This window comes from Parus major, chromosome 3, assembly GCF_001522545.3.
Source record: "Parus major isolate Abel chromosome 3, Parus_major1.1, whole genome shotgun sequence".
NCBI lineage: Eukaryota > Metazoa > Chordata > Aves > Passeriformes > Paridae > Parus > Parus major.
This window is the reverse complement of record NC_031770.1, coordinates 68,825,039-68,846,936: the sequence shown is the minus strand read 5'-3', so window position 1 is coordinate 68,846,936 and position 21,898 is coordinate 68,825,039. Positions and strand designations below refer to the sequence as shown.

The window sequence follows — 21,898 nt, the reverse complement described above, 5'->3', positions numbered from 1 at the left end:
TATGTTCACTGCCCTGTGACTGGGCTGGCACCCCCTGCCTGTCTCGCCCACCCTACTCCCAGTGTTGGCATTTAAACAGAACTGCTGTCTTTGAACATTGCCTGCCAATCCCTTCCCCTCCAAACAGCCTGCAGTGGACAGCTGAAACTCTCCCTTTGGGGCAGAATAGCTGGCAGTACAGCCAGAAACCTGCCACAAACCAGGAGACAAGCCTAAGCCTGAGGGAGGTGTTGGTGCTTGGGTCTTCCCCTTTTTCACCTTTTCAGCAGCTTAGACAAGCCCCTGAAATCCCCTGCTGGGACACCCAGGTGCAGCTGCAAGTCCAGTAATGTTTCTTCTTAAGAAGCTGCTCTGAGCTCCTTTCCATACCCCCAGTCCCCAGCCCTTTCATCTGTGCTGGGGGAAGGTTTAATATCTTTTTAATATCCTTTTGTATTCATTGCTGGCCTTGGTAAAACAGCTTGTCACCCTTTTGGCAGCAGGCAGGCAGCATTTATTCCAGTGCCTCGCTCCCCACCGATCCCCCTGAAGGGATGTTGGTATTAGTAGGCTTTATCACCATCATAGTTCCATTTCCTTCTCTTTCCTGTTTCTCCCCAGCCTCCTTTGGTTTAAGGCAGTCAGAATAGTTTCAGGCAGGTAAGTGCAGACACAGGTAATGCTGTGATGCAGTCACACGGCCATTTCCTTTCTCCTGCACAAGCTGGACGCAGCCAGTGTGCCAGGCTCAGGCAGCTTCACCACATCCCTTCACTTAGGATAGCTGCTTTTCCAGTCGTGCTTGGCTTTGAGGCAAAACAATAAAACCGCTTTGTGAAGCAAAGGAATTTCTTGCCTACCTGTATTGCAGTTTCCAAAGGCTCTTCTTAGGCTGGGCTTGGAAAAAAATGTTTGCATTTAGGTACACAAAATTATATGGCCTGCATAAATAAAAGCAATGAGATTTGTCTTGCAGCGTAAGAGTGAACAGTGTAAAATGTCACACTTATTAAATCCATAAAATGTTTGCTGTATGGATTTTTTTTCCCCAGAAAAAAGATAAAAATGTCCTTTTGGTAGTGAATATAATAGGTATTTTGGTTTGGTTATTATTCAGTTAATTTACAATTCCTCAATACACAGTTCTTTAAAAGTGAGAGTGACTTCATCCTGTGCTCTCAGAGCACCTGAGGACAAACATCAAGACACCTGCTCAAGCTGGTGCCTGCCACTGCCTGCCCAGCATTTTTACATATGTTGGTTATTTGTTTTACCAACACCAAGCTGCTGCTATGTATATGTATTACATGTGCTCAAGGAGTTATGAATGTGTTCTGCAGTCCTTGTGGCCTGTAACTGCTCCCATAGCCATGAGTTAAGACTTGATTAATGGATGCTAATCTGTCAATTCTTGAACAATTCAGGAAATTAGTTATTGACATAATGGAGAAATTATCTGAGTGTATCACAGCAATCCATACTTGAGGACACCTCTGTCTGCTAGGGTTGACCTTAATAATTAACAGCTTTACCCAGTGCCCCAGAGGTGCTTTACAAGGCAAGAGGCTGAAGGTTAAATAGCTTCTGTGCATCAGATGTGCTCATTACATCAGTATGTCTATAATGGCTTTTCTGAAGCCACAGCAGCTTGTTAATTGATTGTTCTCATTTCAAGGTCTTTCCAGGGGTCCTCTGTACCATTACAAAACTGCACCCTTGTCCTTGCCAGATTCCCTTTTCCTCTTCAGACTAACTAGTGTTCCCCCTCTGAACAGAGACTGCCTTTCATCCCATTTCTTGCCCTTGGTGGCCTGCATGGTGCTGCTTGGGCACCCTCCATCCCACTCCTCCACCTCAGCTCTTCCTTTTGTCACACTCATAGGTTTGACAGCTGGCTTCCTGCTATTTAACCTCCACAGCATCCAGGCAGCCCTGCAGTTCTTGGTTTGGTCCAGCATTTATTTCAGTTTTCCAAAATGACGTGGCGATGATGAATCAGAAGCAAAGCGTTGTAAGTGACTTGGTGTGGAAGAGGAACAAGGTTTGCAAGGAGAGCACTATCAACTGGGAAACTGGAAACCACCATCCATCGATCACAGCCAGTATGGCTTCCTGAGGGGAAGGTCTTGCTTGTCAAACTTCATTTTACAACACGGGAACCCACCTAGCTGGTCAAGGGAAGCCAGTTGATGTAATCTTTTTGAATTTCAGTGAAGCATTCAATACTGTCTCTCACTGTATCCTTCTGGACAAAAGGTCAGGCACACAGCTGGATAAACACATCATGCCATGGGTGAGCCACTGGCTCACCACTCAGGCACAAAGGGTTATAGGGAATGGGTGACATTGGACTGGTGACCTGTCACCAGTGGAGTTCCACAGGGCTCCATCTTCAGCCCTGTGCTCTTCAACATCTTCACGAGTGACTTGGATGCAGAATCTGAAGGGATCCTGGATAAATTTGCCAATGATACTAAATTGGGAGAAGCTGTTGAAGCCCTCAAGGGCAGGGAGGCCCAGCAGAGACCTTGACAAATCAGAGGACTGAGCAGTCACCAACCATATGAAGTTCACTGAGGAAAAGTGCTGGACTCTGCATCTGGGATGGGGCGGATTCTGCATCCTGGATGCACGGACAGACGGGGAATGAGAGGCTGGAACGCAGCACTGTGGAAAGGGGAAGAGGAGGGGCAGATACTGATCTCTTCTCTGTGGTGACCAGCGACAGGACCTGGACAGGGAATGACCTCACACTGGGCCAGGGGAGGGTTGGGTTGGGTACTAGGAAAAAGTTCTTCACCCTTAGCTGGGCACAGGCTCCCCAGGGAAGTGATTACAGCAGCAAGACCGAGAGAATTCAAGAAGCATTTGCACAATGCTATCAGATGCAAGGTGTGCTTCTTGGGGTGGTGCTGTGCAGGGCCAGGAGTTGGACTTAGATGATCCTGCGGGATCCTTCCAACTCAGCATATTCTATGATGCTGTGATCCTATGACCTGCTTCTCTGATCAACTGCAACAGCTGGAAATAGAAAAAAAATTCTGGGCTGAGAACACCTTTGCCAGCTCATTTAGAGCTGAAGCCATTGAACCATTAATGCCACAATGCCTATTTTAATTAGTGCCTATGTCTCAAACAAGAAATGAGCTTCAGAAGTCTCAGCCTTTGGGTCAAAATCCTCCAATGTATTTAGGTACATGACTAGGGTGGAAGATGGGTCCCTACAAAAGAGAAGTTGGACTCTATTACCTCCTGTCTTTCAAACAGAAAGATGGCTGAATACTTTTTGCATATTAATAGGATAAGCAGACGGTAAAAGTAAGGCAAAACGAGTTTCAGCAGAGCTTCCCATTTCTTGGCTTAAAACAGACACAAACTCCCATCTTCCTATTACCTTCACCCCACAGATCTCCTGTGGAAGGGGGAATGCCCCTCTTGCATGTGGGCAGGTGTACAAAGCCTGTCATACTACAGGTTCTAGGGAGATTTTACTGTTTCACTTGGGCTGAGATGCTCCTGGTGAAAGGAAATGTTAGGGAAGCTGTTAGGATCTGTGGGTCCCTCTCCTCTAACTTTGGTGCATCTACCATCAGTGACAACAGACAAGTTCAATGCTGTATTTTAAGTGAATTGATGTACCACTGTTCCATTATCCAGGCAAAACAGAGAGTCTGGGCTAAGGCAGGATAAACAGTAAATTATCATGAAAGACTGACTGAGAAGGGAAAGCTAGCCCCTAGTTCTGTAGGAATGCTTTTGTAGTTGGGCACATCATACGCCATCATCTAGCTCCACTGTGTGTTGGAATCCCTTTTCTTGCCTCAGAGGAGGAAAAATTTTGTTGCTCAGCCTTTTCTAAAGAAGTGTGCATGCACTTGCCTCACTCTCTCTTCAGCATGCTGTTGTAGTAGTGCCAAGCAGGCAATTTCTCATCAAACGCCCTCATTGTTTATTGCAATTTCAGTGGCGCTTCCAGTCAAATGGCATTCCCTGTTCTTCACTTGTCTTCTCCAGAATCTGCACACCCTGGCCTCTCTGATGGTAAAAAATTAGCAGGCTTGGGCTATTAAATCCTAGATTGGCAAGGAATTGTGGGGGTACCTCTCCTTAGGATAACAAGAGTCATCCAAATAGCCCAGGTTCCCCACAAGACTTGGACCTGCTGGGGCACTGGAAACACACCCACTCCCTCTGCAATCAGCCATTTCCCAGAGGTAAAAGGGAACACCTGCCTTAGGACACTGCTTTCGGCTTTCTCCTACTCTTGTTTGCAAAATCACAGAACAGCTTGGGATAGAAGGGACCTTAAAGTTCCCACCTCCCTGCCATGGGCCGGGACACCTTCCACTAGACCAGGTTGTTTAGAGCCCCAGTCAACCTGGCCTTGAACACTTACAGGGGCATCCGCATCTTTTTTTTGGAAACCTGTTCTAGTTCCAGCTATCCTCCATATTCTAAATCTGCTCTGGAGATCCCGCTGAAGCCCCGAGCGCCGCAGGGTTGGGCTGAGGGCGGCCTGCAAGGCGGGCAGAGCCCACAAGATGGCGGGCGCGCTCCGTGGCCGGGCGGCGGCGGCGCGGGCCCGCGGCCTGGCAAGGAGAGGGTGAAAATACACCCCAGACTGTCACTGCCAGGCCGAGAACAAAGTCAGGCAAACACGCTGTACTAGCCTGGGATGAGACCCCTTTCAGAAAGTTTAGTTTGGAGCAGAGAAGACTGAGAAGGGATCCCATTAATGCATCTACACCTGTCTCAACGGCAGGAGCCAGGAGGATGGTGCCAGACTACTTTCGGTGCTGCCCAGTGACAGGTAGAGGAACAATGGATATGAACTAAAACACAGTAAGTTCCATCTCAACATGAGGTAGAATTTCACTATGTTACTGGAATAGACTGCCCGTGGAGACTGTGAAGTGTCCTTCTCTGGAGAGACTCCAAATCCACCTGGACATGTTCCTGTGTCACCTGCTCTAAGTGACCCTGCTTTGGCAGAGGGATCAGACTGGAAAATCTTCAGAAGCTCCCCTCCATTCTGTGAAGAGCTGAAAAAAAAAAAAGGAGACATGAAACAGCCACACTCCCAGCATGGGATACAGCTCTGTGTCCCATGTCAGGGAGGGTAGACACAAAAATGGGGGGCAGAGGAGTTGTGAGGGGCTGCAGGGTAGCTGCTGGACAGAGAAGTGTGGGGCAGGTGGGAAAGCAGAACCTTCCACGGGACAGGGATGACACAACCTTCACCATGATTTATGTGTTTAAATAGATTTATGTTTTTTATACACAACCAGTCAATTATAACTTGGTTTTGGGAAGCAAGGGCTTCCTTGAAATTTGAGCTGCCTTATATCACAGAACATACTGAGCTGGAAGGGACCCATAGGGATCATCGAGTCCAGCTCCTGGCCCTGCACAGGACCATCCCCAAGAGTCACACCATGTGCCTGAGAGTACTGTCCAAATTTCTTGAACTCTCCTGGTGCTATGACCCCTTTCATGTTGCTTCATCCTATCCCAGCCTTCTTCCCATGGCCAGATGCCATGACTTAGGCTGAATTGTCCCAGTCACAGCGCCAACAGGATCCTTTGGTGCAGGGTACAGGGCATGCATGCTCCTGAGCAATGCTGCAGGCAGACCCCAAAAAAGCCTTTGGAAAGCTTCTGTTTGGCTACCTTATGACAGGGATCCACCCAGATCCTGTCTCCAACCCATCAATTGCCCAACCCATATTTGGCAGTGTGTTGTCTGGGTGATGGAAGACTGTCTCCACTCTGGGGTGCAGAAGTTCTCGTTGGGGGTCATTGCTGCCCCTGCATGTGGGGACTTTTTGCCAAGTGGAGCTGGTAGTGCCACCTATTTCTGGGATTGAAGTAATTGTGGGATGCTCCTTGCACAAACAGGTGTTCTTACAAGAAACGGTGACTCACACAACTTCAGGTGCTGCAGTGAATTCCCCACACTCAAGGGCAGCTGTGTCGATGAGTTGCTCTCTGTATATCAGTGAAGAAATCTCTCTATTGTGGTTTTCTGCTGGGATTCTGTTCTCAAAAAAATCACAATATCCAGAACAGACTTACAGGATTCTGGCTTTTGAACAAGCCTGAAACCCCAATGCTCTGAAATCTGGAGCACTTGTAGGATTTGGCTTATGACAGGCTCCTCAAAAATACCCCCATGACTATGCCTTTATAAAAAAAAGATGGCCCTTGCTTGGGCTTACTATGGTTAAGAGCTTCAAGAAGCTCCTAATCCTGTTCTGCCACCCCTTCATCATCAGTGTCTCCACTTCTCCTCCTCCTCCCACAGGGTCTAGGTTGCAGAAATCCTATCCATTGACAAATCCTAGGAGAATGTATGGACTGTATCATCTCCAAAAATACGAGCAAAGAAACTAGAAGGTACTAGAGGGGATGGGTCAACCTCTGTTTGACATTTCATGGGTTGTTGTTCAGTTTGGGTTTTTTCTAAATTATTTTGTTGTTTGTCTTGTCTGCTTGGTCTTCCCCATGTGATTTCCCCTTCCAGGCTCACACCTCTGTTGATTGGTGCAAGCAGCTCCTTGTGCATTCAGGTTCTGTTCTTCTGAGGCACCAAACTTTCCCCTCATTTAAAGTGCAAGCACTCCACATAGCACTCAGGGAGTCAGGCATTTCAGTGTTCGGGGTTCTTGCATACTTAAGTGCCTTTTAGGCTCTATTTCTTAATCCTCAAGCATTAAAATTGCTAAATTCAAGTGGAAAATATAGATGAACTTGTTTAAACATTGGTCCCTTTGTGGCTTGCCTGAAGGAATAAATTATATTGAGATTTTTTCCAAGTTAAACTATTGCACAAACACATTGAAGGGAGGTACATAAGAAGAGACCTTTCCTGGAAAACTTTGCCCCTATAGAGAATCTGCTGGAACAGAAGTCTGATGATATGCAGAAAAATTACCTCAGTGTTTCAAGATTATTGGTCCATGTAGAGTGAAGAAGAAACAAAGAAAAAAATCAGCTCAAATCAAGCATTTGGTTATGCTAGAGAATAACCCTCTCTGCAGATCTCTTCTCATAACCATCCAGGCCCATGAAAGAACTGGCATCAATAGATGCTGAAGCCTACTGAAGGCCTTTAATGTAGCAAGTCAATGAACTTTGATGGAGCTGGCTTTTCTGGAAAGTCAGCTGGATTGCCAGGGTAACCACATCACAAAAGGATGCAGGATGGAAGGATACAGACATTTGCTGAAAAGTTCTATGGGCATGACAAAATTAAATGAAACTGGATGTCCTAGAAAACAGTTTTCACATTCATCATGTCTCTTGGCTGGATTCCATAGCATTACAGAAACATTTCTACAAGAATTGATTAATTTTCACATTCTGGGCCCTGGAGAGGTTCCCATGCTGCTCAGAATAGGTAGGTTTTTTTGAGTACAGGCTTAGAGGTGAGATCTAAGCCAGCTGGAGAGGGACAACATCCTTCAGTTACACATTACCATGCATATGACCAAATCCTGCATCAATAAGCTGAAAGGAAAGAGAGTAAAAGGACTATCTGCCTATTTTATCCACATTTAGCAGCAGGGTATGCATATAAAAGCAGATGAACTGTGGGGACAACAGTAAGCTAATCTCAGACAGAGAGCAAAGGTAAATCTTTTCTCTGAGACAAAGAATAACCTTCATCTGGCCAATGACTAAACAAATAGATCCAAGCTGTAGCTTGGTAAGGTTAAAAGCAACATTAGTCCAGAGTTTGAAGAAGATTTAGACTCATGGGTTCAGTTCAGATTAAAACATGGGTCCTTAAGTTCTAAAACTAAATGTTTCTTAAAGTCTAGGTGAGTTCCTGCCTAGGTCTGTTTGCAACTGCAGTCTTTGCAGAAAAGCCTACCAGTGGCTGCAGGTCTTCAGCACTTCCATCCCTCCAGCCAAAGCCTTATTCTTCTTACATCCTCTGTACTTTCCTGTGCTGGAGATCTTTGCTCATGCAGATACTTCTATTGCTTTCCAGAGGTATGACGGCTTCAGGAAAACAGGTTGAAAAACTTCTTGTGTGTCTTCCAAAAGACCCCCAAATCTACACCAAACATGACCCCCCCCTCCCACCCCCCAAAATTTTTTATTCTTCAAATGTTTGGGGGTTTTTTTTCCCCACATAAAATTAAGTTCAGGACTCTCACTATTTAGAGATCTCAGGTCAAAATTCTGCTCTACCTCTAACTTCTCTGTTCTAGAGAGTCTATGAACCAGGTTAATGTTTTGTAGATATTGACAACAACTGCATGACAACTGGATGACAACACCACCCCTTCATTTCATATAAACATAGAATGGTTTGGGTTGGGAGGGACCTTAAAGATCATCTAGTTCCCACCCCCTGCCAGGGGCAGAGACACCTTCCACTAGATCAGGTTTCTTCAAGCTCCATCCAGCCTGACCTTGAACACTTCCAGGGATGGGGCATTCTCAGCTTCTCTGGGCAACTTGTACCAGTGTCTCACCATCCTCACAGTAAAGAATTTCTCCCTAACCTTTAATATAGACCTATCCTCTTTAAGCTTAAAACTGTTCCCCCTTGTCTTATTGCTACATGTAAAAAGCCTCTCTCCCTCATTTTTATAAGCCACTTTAAGTACTGGAAGGCTGCAATGAACTTTTCCTGTAGCCTTCTCCATCAAGAGAAGAGCATTCCCAGCTCACTCAGCCTGTCTGGGCAGGAGAGGCACTCCATCCCTCCAATCATCTTCATGGCCTCCTCTGGACTCACTCTAACAGGTTCACATCTTTCTGGTGCTGGGAACCCCAGAGCTGGATGCAGCACTCCAGGTGGGGACTCAGAGAGCAAAGGGGCAGAATCACCTCCCTTGACCTGCTGGCCACACCTCTTGATGCAGTCCAGGATGTGTTTGGCTTTCTGGGCTGCAAGTGTACCCTGTTGGCTGCTGTCCAGCTTTTCATCCACGAGAACCCAAAGGTCCTTCTCCACAGGGCTGATCTCCATGAGTTCTTCCAATCTGTACTGTCTGGGATTGCCCTGACCCAGCTGCAGTACCTTGCATTTGTTGAACCCCATGAGGTTCTAGTGGGTCCAGTTTGTCCAGGTTCCTCTAGATGGCATTCCCTTCCCTCTGTTGTGCCAACTGCAGTGCTCAGCTTTTTGTCATCTGCAAATTTGCTGAGGGTGCACTTGTTCCTACTGTCATTAATAAAGATACTAAAAAGACAGAGCCTCAAGGGACACCATTCGGCACCAGCCTCTACCTAGGCATAGAGATTTGACCACAACTCTCTGGCTGCATCCATCCAATCAATGCCTTATCCATCAAACAGTCCACCTTTTAAATCCATGTCTCTCCAATTTGAAGATAGGGATGCTGTGTGAAATTACTTGTTTCAGCTCTGACTTTGTACATAACTGCCCTTTAGAACAAGGGGAAGTGAGCAAACTTGTTTTAGGGATTGAGAGAATAAAATACTTGCATCATCCCTGGCAGATGGGGAATAAACAGGACCCCAGAAAAAGGCAACAGGAGATAAGAAATTCCTGATCTCCACCACCAACTGGTTTTCTGAAAAAGGAGCCTTGTTTTTAAAATTAGAGCACTTCTCTAGATACAGACTGCAGGTATTTTGCAAGGATACCTTAGTGTGTTTCTGTCAATAGCTACAGCAACTACAAATATGTACTTCTGGATGAAAGGTACTTTATCAAAAAGTTCCTGACAAGCTCTTATCTACACAGCACATCACTGACATACCCATCCCATGTGAAATCTCTGCAAGAAAGACAGGTTTTATTTTGTCAAAGTATAGGTAGGAAGCATCTTCCAAGACATCCTGCACCACAGATTATCAATGCAGGAAAATACTCTGAGCCTGGTGGCAAAGGCAATACAAGGAAATGGATACAAGGGAAACTAGGAGGCATGAAGAACAGGCAAGTCCAAAGCTTAAGAAGATGGAATTAAAAAAAAAAAACAAAAAAAAAATGAAAAAGGAAACTACTTATCCTAGCTACCACTGAGCTGCTGAGCGTTACAAATTTTTACTCACACTCTTCTAAAATTAAAGGTGCTGATGCGAATCTGTACAGAGAGCTTGTGGACTGGAGAAAGGTTGTTCTTGTGTTGGGAGTAGAGCAAACATTAGTAAAGCCCCAAACAGGTGAAAGACACAGTCCTTCTAGAAATAGAGGTCACAGGAATGTGCCAGAGATGAGGCTGTCATTCTGATTCCTCCCTCTCACTTTCTGCTAAGTGCTGTTTTTCTCAGCCTCTCAGAGGTTAAGCACACATGGGAACCATTAGATCTTCACAGCTCCATTGGGAGCTGTTAGTCAAGCCTGTCACACATCACGGTCCTTCAAACCTCACCTGTTTACCTTGCCTGAGACTTGACTGCAGTGTCCCTTCCACTTGTAACTGTGGTTAGTGCACACCCTTCAGAAACAGGCCTGTCTTGGCTTGGACACATCTGGAAAATGTTCCAACTACCCCGACAGCTCGTTATGGTGATTAACCACCTTAATTTCAATAAATTTGTGCCCGGTTTTTCATATGAATGTATTTGATTTCAGCTTGCTGAAACACATTCCCATAATTCACTAGATTAAAAAGCCTTTCAGTACCTGATATTTTTCTTCCAAGGAAGTTCCTTCACCATCATAATCAATTCTCTGCTCGGCCTTTTTTGATAAACTAAAGAGACAAAGTGCTTCATGTCTCCCATTGTGAAGCATTTTCTTCAGGCTCTGAATCATTTTGTGTGGCTCTAATGTTCCACCATCCATTTTTCAACATCAATTTATAACATGCAAGCCATCCCAGTGCTAGTCTCACAAATACAGTACGTGCTTATATCCATTTGTTTGTCCCTCAGGACTCTTAAAAAGAAAAAGAAAAGGAAATCTATTCAGAGTCTGAGGCAGATGCAAGCCAACTTCCTTCTGTCTGGCATTTGGAGCAACCAAAAAAAGAGCCATCAGTCACCTCTGCTAGTGCTGCCATCTCAGCAGGTAAAGGGAAAGCATGACAAGGCTGTCTCCCTTCTTCCCCATGACATAATTCAACACTGGAAAGCGAGGCTGCCCCTGTGCAGGGTTCTGCTCTCAGCACAGATCGTCCCAGGCACACCCAGACCACATCCATAGGGGTAAAAGATTTATCCAGTGGGCACAGACTAGATGTGTACAGGCTGTTAAACCCTCTTACCCATCAACATTTAGTGGCATATGGGCTTTTTATGCCCATACCTGGGAATTGTTTGGGAAAATGCTAATATCCTGGGGCCACCTGTGCCAGGGACCAGTCTCTCTGTGTACCCAGCTGAGCTCCACTATCTGGGAGTGCTCCCTGCCACTGCCACCTCCTTTTTCAAGAGAAGTAAATGTGACCTTAACACAGAACCAGACTCCAAGGAGGGAGAAAGATGAAATTGCTCCCTCATTTTCTCCTTCCAAAGAGGTCAGCAACGTTTCTAAGACCAGGGAGGCAGCAACAGGCCGGGGCATCCAGCAGTTGCATCAAACCTCTCAATGTAACCTCATTCATCTCAGCAGGGGAAAGGGCACAGGACAAAAAGGCAAGAAGGAAAAAAAGGCAGTAAAGGCACTTTTGCATAAGCTCAGAGAGGAGAGCTTGTGTCTAGGGCTTGCAACACCATGCATCTGGGATCAAACCCAGTCTGGCAACCTCACCCAAGCTGATGCTTTAGCCCTGAGGGGTCCCTGACCTGCCTGTCCTGCACCAAACATCCACGGGGTGCCAGCACCCTGGAGCTTCCTCATCACCTGCCTGTCCTGCAGTTGCTTGTCAGAGCTGAAACAGCAGTCACCCAGGAATCCAATGCCAACAAAGCTGGAGGCACTTCACACAGATTATATATAGAAAAGGTGCCCAGGCTGTGCCTAAATAAAACTTTGTCTTCTATTCCAGTGTTCTCAGATCAGGAGGTTGAGGGGAGAGCGATTCTGGGAAAATATAATCTCAACCCCAGCTCATCATAAGGGAACAAAAATACCTGATGGCTAATATTTTATTAGGCTTTGATTAGAACAATAGGGACTTTCTTTTTTTGCTACAGACTTTTCCCCTTTCTTGTATATCTCAGTGGCAAAAAATGCTGAATCACAAACCTGGAGCTTTAAAAAAAAAAAAAAGTATTTCATATGCAGAAGAAACATATCTTACATAATTTCATGCTTCCTGCTCTGCTGGCTGGTGCCACGTTCCTCATTTTCAGGCTGTTTTAAAGGTCAGCTTCACAGAAAAAATCCTGACCTCAGACATGGGAAATACGCTGCCTCATCACTCCAGGATCTTTTCTCACATGATTAGTCCCAACATTCCTGCAAGTAGAACAGTCCCCATTGCCAGTGCTGCAGACATTAAAAAAAAAAAACAACAACAAAAAAACCCAACAAAACAGAAAAGAAAAAGGCAATATTTTTTCTCTGCATTCTCAAAGTTAATGCTCACCAACATCAGCCTTATTTCACAGGCTGGGGGCCACTTCAGCACTGTAATGCTATTGCCATCTACAGACAAGCAATAGTCCTAACAAATATACATACAAGTTAAAATAGGAATGCATGCCTAAACTGACAAAAAGCTTGAAAGAACTTTAAAGAGGATTTTATTTAAGATGGCTAAAATATAGGATCTTGGTGTAATTTAGTTGAAGACAGCAATTAGTCCACATAGTATTGGTTTTAATACTGATTATGCATTCATTCAACTGGCTCAATTTTTCCTGAAGATTTTTGTTTTGATACTATAATTTGAGCAGACAGGAGAGGTCACATTAAGGGGCTGATCCAGAAGACATATGCATACTCTGTTTATTTTTAACAAAATATCTGAACTTATTTGAAATTACTACTATCAATTACCAAAAAATGATGGAAGGCACAGCCATGATGAACAAGCTCCAGTCCTACAGGAAAGCTGAAGATTAATTTACTTGCTTAATAAAGCTGCTGAGAATGTAAGCTTTCAAAATTAATAAAAGAGCCAGTCAATTATTCTACTGGCTATAAATGACAAATATATACTGAAAAATATTTTGATTGAAGTATTATAGTTACTGCAAACTCTTTTTCGTGTGCTTTGGCCTCTAAGAAGGAATATGGCTCTTACTCAGTAACCTGGTGGACTAGTTTTTGTCAGGATCTGTAAGAAATACAAAGCAAAACTGAAGCTCCCACTCACTGAGAGACTCTACAGTTGACATTTAAAAGAAAGCATACCACCACAGTGAGATGAAAAATGGGGTTTCTGTTAAATTATAACTAGCCAGATGGTTATACTGCTCTCAGGTTCATGATAAAAGCAGAAAGGTTGCCTCCCATGCCTCCAGAGTTCATTGCCAGGTGGATCAAACCATGCATGGTTTACTTGTCAGACTTGGCCTCTTCTTGTTGATCCTTGCTGAACCAGTGAAAGGGAAATGCCCAGGCCCTGAGAGCAAAGATTGCCCCACAGCTTGTCATTCTGGAGGGGGAAAAAGAAGGCAAAATGAAAAAAAAGCAGCAAAGGCATCAGACCCATCTCAGTCCCTTGCCAGAGGAAAGACTGGAGACTGTAAGACTGAACAAGTCATATGAAAAAAAAACCAAAGCACAAAGTCCTCTAACGAAGTCAGAACAAAAACGTTTGGATAGGATTTCTGGAAGAAGGAGCCAGAGGTGTTTGTGAATAAGCACAAGAATAGGCACTTCCAGTGACCACAGAACTACAAACAAAAGCACTTTTGTGCACTCCCGGATTATTTGCTCTTATTTTCTCTTACAGTCACATGCTTATGTAGGCCTGTACTGTTTGAAAACATGATTTATTAAGATGCCTTAAATTGCAACCAAGTATTGTACTATTAATACTGACTTAGTTTTAACTTTCCTGTTACTTAATATAAATTTACATAATTTTAATCTCCTATGGAGCCAAATCCCCACTGAATCCTTTGAAAGTTTTTGTTGATATGTGCACTATATTTCCAAAGTGTTTCAGATTTATGGGCTTCCCCCCCTTTCCCCATCATTGTTTCATTGGTTTGGGAACAGCCCCTTCTTTTCAGCAGATTGAAACATCCAGTAATGTGAAACAGATCTGGTGACCCTACAGCATTAAATCATGCATTGTGGTGCTTTATTCCTGCTCCAAAAGGCTTTATGCATTAGCGAGTACATAAAATTGCACCAGAGACTGAATACATATTGAAAAGCAATAAATGATTCCATATGATCTTAATTTTTCAAAGCAGTGCACCACTGTTTTAAAGCAATAGTGTTTAATTTTCCAATTAGAGGAAGTTTTTAAAATAGCCCTTCTAACCCAGAGATATGGGAACACTCTCACTTTGGATATTCTCTCCAGCTGAGAGATTTGGGTACACCAACAATTTTCACAGTCAAATGGTGTCCTTGGTTAGCAAGCTAGCAAGGGTGCAATTAGCCACGGCAGTTAATTTCTTCCTTTTATTCAAAAAAGCTTGTGTCATCATTACTGCGAAGACACAGGTCACAAAGGCTCTGTGAGCAAACTGAATAGCACACGTTCCTCTTTAAGCTTCACATACTTGAACATCTGTCAGACCTCAGCTAGAGTTCCTCCCCAGTTTTCCCTGTTTACTTCCAAGGAAAAAAGTCCATTATGATTAAACGAGGATTTTAATACCTCTATTTTAAACTAGACATGTCAATTATGAAGAGTACTACTGTGTTTAGAAGCAGCAAGCTGTTTAGCAGATCAGCATGTATTCGACTAGATGGGCTCACCTAAATGGTACCCCCAAAAAATAAATTTAAAAACCAATAAAATCAGTTCTCACTCATGCTGTCATTGCCTCTCCATAGGTAAACTGGCACTGAATGACTTCAGTTGAAGTTTTGGTTTGCTAAACTAAAGGAAATGATTTTGCAAGGCAGGCAAGGGTGTGTGCAAATGGAAGAATTCAACTTTTCAGATTCCAGGAGGAGTTTGCAGTGCAGTCGCTATAACTGCATGCCCTGAGCGTGTTTGAGTGACATCCACATGAGCTGCAAGGAACGTAAGGTCTTTAATACCAGAACAGGACAGGGGCAGAACCGAGGCATTAAAGTTCAGAACTGCCCTCCTAAAATCCCCTGCTCAACTGATGCCTAATCCTGGAGGCAATGAAGTCCTATTTTTAGGTTGTCAGCATCTCAAGATGCAGGATATTCTGCCCTTCACATACCCACAACCACCCCGTGTTGGGCAGCTCTGTGCCTGTCTTCCCCCTGGAGCCAGTGCTGGAATTCGTAGCTCGGACACGTTTCCATGCAAGACGAGACCCACGGCCCCGGCTGCGTAGCCTGCTCAGAGCACATCCAACACATACCAGCAGGCTCTGGCTTCCTAGAGCACGCCGCTGTGATGGCTCTTCCAAGACGGGACAGGAGGTGCCCGGCGCTATCCCATCGCTCTGCGGCGTGTACAGGCACTCAGGAAACATGACCCCCTTCCCATTCCTCCGACTGCATCTCCTGAGTCAGCAGTTACCCAGTTCCTCCGAGGTAGGAGAGAGAGAGAGAACCAGCTGCAAATGCTTATAATCGACTTCCCCACCATGTGCTAAGCCGCTGACTGCTTTTGCTTAACACTTCACCAACCTCTTTGAACCCTTCCTCAACTTCCCAGGGGAGATTTCCTTCCCCCTGTGTGCCTTGCAGTGCCCCTCGCACCAGGAGACACGAGGTCATTTTCTCCTTCTTCTGCCCGCCGGGGTTCAGATGCCTCGCTCTGACCTTGCCGAAGAGTATCGTACCAGGGAGGCAGGCTAACCTAACAAGCGCTCCATTTCCAAGCAGCCTGTTGAACCCGTACTGCTGCTTGGGGGAACAGGGTGGGGCTTCGGGATTCACGGGAGCAATCAAGGAGAGGCCATGACCTAGCAGTAATAACATTGCCATGGGGAAGGGAAGGGAGCAGCCTTGGATTTCAGTCCACTTTTGAAAGTGTGCTCTATGTACTTTACATCAAACATCTGTCAGAGAAGAAAACACAAAGTTCTGGGAAAAGGACCAGGAGCCACATCTTCAGCTCCTGAACAAGTGCTCTGATCACTGGAAATACAGGATGACAGCATGAGGGAGGTGCTTAGATTTCTTCCTCCAGGGGCCACGTACAAGAGAAAATAATTAATTCTTTGGAGGAAGTGAAATAGGCCGTATTGGGCACCTGCTGTCAAAAAGAGAGGCCAGGCTGCGAGCCTGAGAAAAGGTAAATCCTTTCCTGCAGCCCTCATTCCCGTCACCTGGTCCCCGGTTAAATCCCCTGCTGTACAAGCGCGCCTTCTGTTTGCAGGTAGAGGGAAGCAGGGTTGTGAGAGCTATTTTAGGGCTGTGCTGTGTAAGCACCACCACAACGAAGTAAGAATTGAGGATGAATCTCTCTGCACAGCATCATGCGGACAGGACAGTCACCTCGGGGACGATTTTTGCCCCGCGAAGACAACCGTCACGGTTTCAGAGGTGTGGCTTCCAGGTCTCCCAGTCTCTGCCCTGCCTCTAGGTATTTGGCACACTGGATCGGCACACCTGGCTGCCAGACACGTACCCAGCCCGTCCCTTCCCCTCCCACCGTACACAGATCTCCACTGCCTCGAAGCTCGTATCTGGAGGGCACCTGCAGCCTGGCACAACTTAGCTTTGAGACAAGAGGATCGGGGAAAGCCGAGAGATGGCTTTACTTGGTCTTCAGAGCAGCAGTAGCTTCTGGCTGAAGGCAATTTTCGTGCGAGCGCCACGGCGCCTTCAGGAAAGGCTTTTCCGGCGGCAGGGCTGCGGGCGAGGGGCAGCTCCAGGGGAGGGGGCGCGGCCGCCGCGCCGCATTTTACTCGATTGTTTATTATTTTCCGAGGGGCGGCGGCGGGGCGGAGGCGCCGGCCAATGGGAGGTGTCGCTGGCCTGACGGGCGACGGGCGCCGGCCAATAGGAGGCGAGGGCGGGCCCCGGCGGTCACGCGCGGCCCCGGAGCATGACATCATTCAGTTCGCACGGCGCAGCCTAGCTTGGTGGGGGCGGGGCCGGAGCGGGGGCGGGGCCGAGCCGGGGGCGGGGCCAGCACCGCCTCTCCCCCTCCCCGCGCTGTGTGGGCGCAGGAAGGTGTTAAGTTATAATGATGGAGTAATTAAACGATAAGTGGGTAGAATTAACCCGACGTGGGGTAACCGAGACGGGCTTGAGTGGACACGGCCGCGTTGCACAACGAGTCAGTGGCGGGGCAGAACGGTGTTTGGTCACTCGGACCAGCCTAAGCTAAGGGGGAGAGCTGTCTATCTTCACAAGTCAAAATTCTCTCATATAATCCAATATCAATAATAATAATAATAAAGGTGGAATTTCTTGCTGTATCTGAGAAATTTGACTGCACCCTAATAGTATAAACTCAAGAACTACATGTACCACCAAGAATTTAAACATTACGAAGCAAGATTTTGAGCAACGTCAGCCTAAAGAGCAGGTTTTTTAAAAGGGTTTAAAATACGCAATTAGTTTTTGCTTTTCCCCACCTCTTACCTTTCTTCCTGGCCCTCAGAGTATATTTGGGTCACATCTATGCTGCATCAAGGACTTGGCTATTGATTTAAAATAGAAGCTGAAATGCTCCTTCAATGGGACATTAAAAGAGGGATTTCAGGGAAATACCAGTATTGCAGGCTCATAAATAATGCTGGAAGAGTCTAACTTGAAGCGATCTTTAAGTTTCTGTTCATCACTTCAGGGAAAATTTCATAGTTAAAAATCAGTGGCTGCCTTTGGCAAACCCATCAAGTTTCCATGGCACAGTTTGGACCCTTGTTCTGTGACTGCCAGTCAGCCAGTCTTTCCATAACAACTGTGAAACCCATTCGCCAGTTTTAGCCAAACTGGGCCAGAAAGTTAAAGTTTGATTCTTGGGGTTTGATTTTGGCTGGTTTATAAAAGACATTTCTTTCTAATCATCAGCGTCCAGGTGGCTCTGAATCAGCCACAAAGGCTATTGCCTGTTGCCCAGTCTGTGTTTAAAGGACACAGTAGGGAACTGTGGAAAGAACAAAAACACACTAAGGGAGCCACTCTCTCACAGGGTGAATGGGAGGGGTACACAGGGTTATTGCAGGGGACACAAACTGCTCACAGACCAGGCTGCAGGTGCCTTACAAAACTACCCATGATATGCTTGTTCGTGTGAGGTCCATGTAGACAGCGCAGCCATTGTTTAACTTAAGTGCAATATAACATTCATTTATTGAGCGGCAGTACACTTTACAGGAGATGTCCATAATGCTGAACTGATAAGAAATTCCAGGTCTCCCACCCCCCATGAGACTTTAGCTCCAGCCCTGCTTCTGCAGTTAAGATATTTGTGTGAGAGGTGAAGCCAGAAATGTCACCTGCACTTCTCTAGCTGCCATGTGACTGTGGGCCTGCCAGATCCATATAATCCAGATACTGTGATAGGCACACACATTCCCCACATCAGCTTGAGCAGCCGTAGTAGATAAAAGGAGATGCAGAGGAAGACGCAGCCCTGCCCCTAAAACACTTGCAGTCTAAGTAGGCAAAGTAAGTGAGCTGGCTTTCAAATGGCCCGAGGGCTGGCCTAACTTTATGCCTGTTGAAGTCAGTGATAAAACTCCCATAAATGGAGCCTTTTGGAAAATCCCACCCTTGGGGCATGAAAGTACTTAAAGGAAGAGACTGAAAATTGTGCAAGCTTTAGATTCAATTTTGATCAGTTTTTATGTGTATTTCAGTGGGCCCAGCCATGAAACGACAATAAGCAGAGCTCCTGTGTCTTTCTGTTTTGCTTATGCACTTTTCATAAGAAAAATGTGTAGGAACAATTATACTGTGGTTTTAATTACGCCCCTAAACTGCATTATCATGGGCACACACGGTGCATGGAGCTGGGAAGAACTGGCACCATGACGTGTGATAAAGGTCGTGCAACTGATATACCAGAGAATTCTGAAGAGGACAGATAATTTTGCTGAAGGCTGGCACTCAGGTGATCCAGTTTTATTTCTCAGTTCTGGCATGGGCTTCCTGTATGACCTCAGTACAGTCATGTAATTGTTCAGTGCCTCAGTCCATCATCTTTTTAATAGGGTTACTACTTACTTATTTCCTTTCTCCCGCCCTCTCCTGCCTCACTTAGACTGCAATTCTGCCAGGGAGTGGAGCATTTCTTAACCACGTGCAGCGCCTTCATCCAGTACAATGAGACCTAATAGCAGTGCCTGTAGAGTAATGCAATGCCAATTAAATAAATAAATTAAGATGATAATATCATTTAAGACTAGATTTGCTGTTTGTAACCCAGCCCAAGGTCAAAGTGCTATGCCTCCCTGGAACCTCAGGATGCACTCCATGTGGTGGTTTCTGCAGTGGTCAAAATCAGTCCCAAGCAGTAGCTAGTTTTGGGAAAGGGTTGAGCACCAGTCACAGCTTTGCAGCCGGCCTTCTCTGGCTAACTGCTGAAAGCCACAAGGAAAGGCTCCTTGGAGATGTGGTGTTGGAATAAGCATCTTCTCACCATGACTTTTTGTCTGAACTTGGTTCCTGGCTCTTCAGTGCCACTGCAGTTTTCCTCCCTACCAACAGCTAAATCATACACATGAATGCCAGTGTCACAACTGCAGAGTAGCTGGTGTCTTTTTGAGCTGCCTCGCATTCCTGCAGGGGCCATGTTACAACAAAAGCCATGGCAAGGCACTCAACATTGTGACCCAAAATGGAGTTGCAGTGAGAATTATTTCCATTACTCGAACCTGCATTCATTCTGATTAATTCAGTGTCTCCTGCTATATTTAGATAACCAGGGACTAATTGTATGCATGCTGAAATGCTGTCCCTTGTAATAAAATCACACTAAACTATTCCTAACTTCAGCACCACTTGGATTCAAAACCTAACTGGACCCTAAGGGTCTTAGGCCTTACTTAGCAGGATGTGTAAGGCATGCAGGATCAGGGCCTTGCTCTTTTCTCATCAAACTGAATGGTTTTCAAATCTCTCTACTTGTCTATAATGCAATATGTCAGGAATAGTTTAATTTGTCTGCTAATTCTATCCAGCAAAGCTTCAGAAGAACACCTGCTTCTGAGTCCATGCTATTGTCTATATCTTGTCTCAGCAACAATGCTATTGGTGGACTAAATCTAGTCCACAGTTTAGGTCAGTATCAGGTGAGAACATAGAAGATGCCACGTGAAGTATTTGTAACTACATCCATATTAATAGCTTTTATGTTCCTTGGTTTTGTGGGTCACCCCTTTATTCAACCCATAATTAACTGTGTCTTCAAATGAGCTACTTTGGAGGGCCTTCTGCTAGGGCATGACCGCCAAGGAGGAGGTACAGCGGGATTGTATTCACGTGTGGACATGTCTGAACATGCTCCTGGCATCGCCCACAGGCAGAGTGAACGTTTTCGAAGAATTACTAAATTAGACTCTGTATTTTAAAGTTTACCAGACTATCTCGTGCACCAATAATTTATGACCAGTGGAAACAAGTACATTAAAGAAACACCCGTGGAAAGATTTAGCGGGTACTTGGAGAAGCTTGAGCGCTTTCCACCGGCCCGGCCGGCCAGGGCTCCGTAGCCGCAGGGACGGCGAGCAGAGAAGCGCGGCCCTCCCCAGGTGCGGGCAGCTTCTCCAGCCCGCCCAGCTCCGGCGGCTCCCCCCGCCCCTGCGCTCCCGCCCCATCGGGGCGGCTCCTGCGCGGCACCGCCCGCCCTCCGCCCGCCCGTGGGCGGGCCGTGCCGAGCCGTGCGGTTTGGTTGAGTCCCCCTGCGTGTGTCTATAACTTTGTGTTGCTGCCGGTGGTTGTTAGGAGGAGGGATGTGGAAGTCGGCGGCGAGCAGGGTGACAGGCTGCTCGGGCGGGCTGCGGCGGCGGACGGGCTGGGCGCGGGCGGATCGCTTGCCTCTCGCCGGCTGCTCGCAGGGGGAGCGGGCGCTCTGCCGTTTTCCCATCCTTCGCCTTTAAAGGGAAGGCTCTCTGGAGCTGAAGGCGCAGGAGCAGCAGGAACCATGCAGCAGCGCTGCTTCTTCCTCCCGTGAATTCGGATCTCGATTGCTGCCGGTTGTGGAGGTGGCTGTCGATCCAGCACCCCCCCGCCGCCTCCCGCCCCTCCCGATGTGGCTTTCCCTGCCTCGTCTGCCTGCGCTTTTTAAATGACTTAAGTGAAGGGGGAAAAAACTGTCAAGATGGCAGCAGCAGGAGCAAGGAGGTTATGAATGTGGTGTTGATGCTGGAACAAAACCTATTCTCTTTGGCAGCCCTAGGGAGGGCTTAAAGCTACTGGACCTGTTGGAAGACTGGCGATTTGATTTGTTCCCGTTTTGTTTGCTTTTTCCCTGGAAGAAGGAGGATTTATTACTATTTTTTTTTTTTAAACGGACCTGCCCCCGGGGTGGCCTTATCCTGCCCCCTGCTCCGTCGGCTGTGAGATTTTTGGGGTGTTGCTTGCGTGTGGCTTGGGGGCACCGCAAAGTGACAGGTTTGCGCTAGTGTACAGTTGGATGTATGCTAAGACTTCGGCTCCCTTTAGGGCGTTTTGAAGAAAGAAAAAGTCTTCGGCGTAACCCAAAGGACCCCTCTCCCTGACCTCCTGCCGACGGAGGGCGCAAAGGACCACCCCCCCCCCAAAAGGCAAGGTATCTGCGGTAGCGGCGAGGAGCGAGCTCGGAGGCGCCGGGGGCGCGGGGGGTCTTCTCCGGACTGGATACAGCGCGGTTCCCGCTGGAGCTACTTCTGCATCCGCATGGAGTGAAACATAAACAAACGCACACACGCACCGCGGGAGCGGCCGCCGCTCCGCCGGCGCGGAGGGCAGCGCCGCGGGCACCTCCGGCACCGCCCGGCCCGTGCTGCCGCCCTGCGCGGCCGCTCCGGCTCCTAATCTGATTTTTTTTTTTTTTTT

General features: G+C 46.6%; 1 long non-coding RNA gene across 12 annotated transcripts; it reads right to left on the bottom strand.

The window, feature by feature from the left end:
• Positions 1-1,050: 1,050 nt before the first annotated feature.
• On the bottom strand, positions 1,051-16,862 carry LOC107201994. Of its 12 annotated transcripts, none has more exons than XR_001520509.3 (6): positions 15,322-16,862; positions 12,854-13,454; positions 12,153-12,310; positions 10,592-10,846; positions 7,856-7,986; positions 1,051-5,021 (listed from the first exon to the last, which is right to left on the bottom strand). It is a non-coding gene; the product is annotated as an uncharacterized LOC107201994 (long non-coding RNA). The 12 variants fall into 12 exon arrangements; XR_004496451.1 differs by lacking the exon at positions 10,592-10,846 and having other exon boundaries at positions 1,051-3,000; positions 4,727-5,021; positions 15,322-16,860; XR_001520508.3 differs by lacking the exon at positions 10,592-10,846 and adding an exon at positions 5,905-6,015 and having other exon boundaries at positions 15,322-16,859.
• Positions 16,863-21,898: the final 5,036 nt, after the last annotated feature.